General features: G+C 44.8%; 1 pseudogene across 1 annotated transcript; it reads left to right on the top strand.

Moving 5' to 3' along the window:
- Nucleotides 1-675: 675 nt before the first annotated feature.
- Nucleotides 676-3,314, top strand: LOC143668169 (neudesin-like; annotated as a pseudogene). Its single transcript, XR_013168352.1, has 4 exons — nucleotides 676-684; nucleotides 842-902; nucleotides 1,652-1,754; nucleotides 2,637-3,314. The product of XR_013168352.1 is annotated as a neudesin-like (transcript).
- The last annotated feature ends 886 nt before the right edge of the window (nucleotides 3,315-4,200 follow it).

Below are 4,200 nucleotides of genomic sequence, written 5' to 3'. Positions count from 1 at the left end.
GTCATGGGAGTTGCTCTTTGCATGAAACAGATAGCCGCAGTTTTACAACAAGTAATTTAGGCACAAGGAGTCATGGGGGTGGTGAGAAACAGATAACCGCCCTGGGAAAGTCCCAGATTGTTTATCTTCAGCCTGATGGGGCCCATAATTCTTTACTTTATAATTCTTAACTCACACCAAATGCATAGCCATGAATATAAAATGACACAAATGCTTTTGCTGGATATTTCAGAAGCTAAAATATATGTAAATAGCAAAATTAAGCAGGAAAAATTAGCTACTGTTAAGCTTTATAAAATCCCTTTTTACAGTATGATTGACAAAGTGTGTTGGGACCACCCTCTGACAAGACCCTAACCCTGATTTCCCCTAGGGGTGGTGGTCCAGTATTGGCTAATTCAGTGCTCACAGAGCACACAAGTAGCTGCCAGAATAACAAGAATTGACTGTAGTTTATTCACACTTATTACATCCATGTATGTACATTGATGAAGAGGAGAGGAAATTGGACTGATTTAAATAATTTATCATTTATTTAATATTATTTTGAATTCTTAGCTATGTAAAGTTGCTTCAGTTCCTGGCTTGTTTTGTTTTGTTTTTTAATGGAAGGAATTGCCATGTGCTTATCATGTTCCTTTATAAACTTTTCCAAGTTTTTGTGAGCCAGCACGCATGACCCAGGTAGGTGATGAGTTTGCTGAGGACCACGCTGCATGGAAAGCTGTTTTCTAACTTTACCCACTGCTCTTTACACAGCTCATGATAACAAAAGAGAACCAGCCTGCACTGGGAGAGCTGGGCTCAGTGCCTCCTCCTCACAGCCTCTTCTGCTTTCTAGGAAGATCAGCCCATCTACATGGCAGTGAAGGGAGTGGTGTTTGATGTCACTTCTGGAAAGGGTAAGTGGCTTGGCCTTCTTAGTTTTTGCTTTGGGGAGCTCAGGAGCCAGAATGGGGACTGGAGGGATGAGGAAAGGGCAGGAATGGTGGGCGAGTCCTTTCCCTTCCATCTTAAATGACCAGATCCAGATAAGAATCTTTGTCAGTGTTTTATTTCAACAGCATTTTTTTTCTTCTGATAATGCCACACTTCTACTCAAAAGTCTTCCTTCGCTCCCCATTGCTTGTAAAATTAAATTCCAACTTGATAATTTACTGAAGTTGTAACAGTGGGAGAAATATCCCTTGGCAAAGAGTCAGAATCATATAACATTACAAAACATTTTAATGCCATTTAATGATTTCCCTATTTGAAACTACAAAAGATTTTATGGAGGCAGTTATTATATTGGTTCATCTTTTATTTGATACCAAACACAGTATCAAATGGAAACAGATTTGCTTCCACCAGTATTTTGGAGGGACAAGCATTGTCTTGTTTGCACTCAATATTTTTAAGAGACTGTTTTCACCCTGTGTTTTCTAAAAATTACCTCCTAACCAGCATGTGTGAATTATTCTGTATCCTGAACTAGTGGAATCCAAACTGGTGGATAGGGGTAGGTTACTGGAATTTATGTCTTCATTGCTTTCCCTCCTCTATCCCAGAATCCTTTTGAGGACTCGGCTGGCCTTGGAAGCCCCTTGTTTGCAGGCTTCCAGCTGGTTTGCATGCACAGCTGCACTCACGTCTCATTTCTCCCCACCAGAGTTTTATGGAAGAGGAGCCCCTCCACTGCCTTGACCGGGAAGGACACCCCCAGAGGGGTGGCCAAGATGTCCCTGCAGCCTGCAGACCTCACTCATGACACTGTGAGCAAATTGCAAGCCTTTACCAAAATGCCTCAGCCTTCTTTCCCTCTGGGCGATTGCAAAGCTTTCTCACTAGACTATTTTCACTCTGGTCTGCTCGGTGTGGTAGCAACCATTTCCTTGAAATAGTTATCTTATTATGTCACTCGTGTGCAAAAACCTTCCATGGCTCCCTGCTGCCTAGAGTCAAGTCTAAGCTCTTAGGAACTTGTGCTCCAACTCAGTGACCTTCACAGTTTGGTTCCCACCAGCCTTGGCAGCCTGGCCCACCTTACAGTCCACACCTGCCCCTCTCCCCCACAGCCTCTGGAACAGATTTGCTGCTGGTGTCTGAGACCTCACCACCCCCACCTCGTGTCCACTTTAGGTGATTCACATGTCTGTGAAGGAGAAAATAACATCAAATACAACCATTTCAGGGTCTAGAAAATCCTAACAGAAAGGTTGGCACTCACACCAACTGTGCTCCATGGTACCAGGCAGAGATGAAGCAAACTCTTAAGCTATAAGATCACAGAAAGAAATGAAGGAAGGGAGAAGATGGAACGGGAGGCTGGTAGCGAGTGGGTGGGATGCATGCGGAAGGGGGAGGTGGAGACCGACAGCAGCAGAGCACACCTTCTCCAGCCCAGGGCAGCTGTCCCTCTGAGAGGCTGTGATACCTGCAGCAATTGAGCAGCTAAATAAATAAAAAGATGAAGACTTTGCTTCTCTGCCCCCACAGGATGTTTTCTAAAAAGTCAAAAGAAAAATTGTTTCATTGTGATATTTTCTTTCTCTTACTTCAGGGACATGGGGAGGGCAGGGATGGAGAGAGGCCAGTGATAAAAACGAGTCCCTCATTCCCCATTCCCCATGTTTCATGGACTTTTCTCCCCCAAGACGGGTCTCACAGCCGAGCAGCTGCAGTCCCTGGATTATGTCTTCACGAAAGTGTACAAAGCCAAGTACCCCATCGTGGGCTAACAGCCTGCAGGATCCTTAACAAAGATGGCAGCCCCAACCTGGGCTTCAAGCCTGAAGACCAGCCCCATTTTGACATAAAGGATGAGTTCTAATATTATGACTGCGGGATTAGGTTCTCAGAAAGGTGGGGCCGGGACACGTTCAGGTGCTGCATCTTCTCCAGGGATCTGAATAAAACAGATGGTTGACCTGGAACAGTGAATATTTTTTATTGTCCCCAGTCAAGTCTTCTGTCTACAGGGTAGCTCTGCCACCCTGCCAGCGAGGGGGCTGTGATAACCACACGGGGAAGCCCCCCAGATGTCAGTGTTGGCACCTGGTGACAGAATTATGAGTGGCCTTTATTTTTTCATGCTTCTCTGTATTTTCCAAATTTTCTAATGTGACCGTGTTTATTTTATAATAAGGACAAAAAATAAACTTGCCTGTTTTTACTAAAGGAGAATGCTTACACACGTGCCATCTCCTTGGAACCTTGTCAGCACCACTTCTGGGTGGGCAGGACTGAACTGCCCCTCCGTGGTCCTGCTTTCTGTCTCCTATGCCTTTAAAGGACAATGAAGGAGCCGGAGCAGCAGTGACAGGATGGAGAGATCTGGCAGAAATGGGCGAGGGATTAGATGGTGGGGTGGAGAATGGGAAAGGCAGTTATTAGAGGGTTTAGATCTACCTGGCAACCTGAAGACGGCGGGTTTTTGAATAGCTTCTGCCTTACTTGCCCCTGAAAAGTGGTGGGAAAGGCTGAGATCCAGGGTGGGTGAGCCTGGGCTGGGACCATCCTTTGAGGAGAGAGAAGCACAGCCCTTAACACTGGGTTGAGGTCATGATTTCTGGAAGAAATCCCTTCTGTCTAGTCCCTTCCCTACCTCCTTTTTGTCATTCCTCCTAAGGAAGAGTCTCCATCACCTTTGCTTGGTGGCTCACATGATTCTCAACTTGGGGTAGGGGAGAATGTCCTCCCAAGGGACATGGGTGTGTCTGGAGATGTTCCTGGTTGTCAAGATGCTATGGGCATCTGATGGGTGGATGCCAAGGATGCTGCTACACATCCTGCAGTGCACAGACCAGCCCCCATAAAGAGGAATTCTCCAGTCCAAACTGCCAGTAGTACTGGGGTTAGAAAACCCTGCCTTAAGCAGATCCTGGAAAATTTTCAGTAGAGTTGGAGTTATTTTACTCAAACAGCAAGTACACTGCAGAGAGAATATGTTAAGCAAGGTGACTGATGGTTTAACATGCTGATTACTGGGTTCCATCCCCAGGACTTGTGATTCAGTATGTCTAGGGTCTGCATTTTTTTAAATGTAACAACATACAAAAATGAACGTTCTTGCCGTATGATCATTCCATTCTTTGTATATAGTCAATAACTCACAATATCATCACATAGGTGTATGTTCATCACCATGATCATTTCTTAGAATATTTGCTTCAATTCAGAAAAAGAAAGAAAAAGAAAAAACTCACACATACCATACCC

Source organism: Tamandua tetradactyla, chromosome 24 (genome assembly GCF_023851605.1).
Source record: "Tamandua tetradactyla isolate mTamTet1 chromosome 24, mTamTet1.pri, whole genome shotgun sequence".
In the NCBI taxonomy this organism is placed as follows: Eukaryota; Metazoa; Chordata; class Mammalia; order Pilosa; family Myrmecophagidae; genus Tamandua; species Tamandua tetradactyla.
The sequence above is the reverse complement of the archived record's forward strand: the minus strand, read 5'-3'. Positions and strand labels throughout refer to the sequence as shown.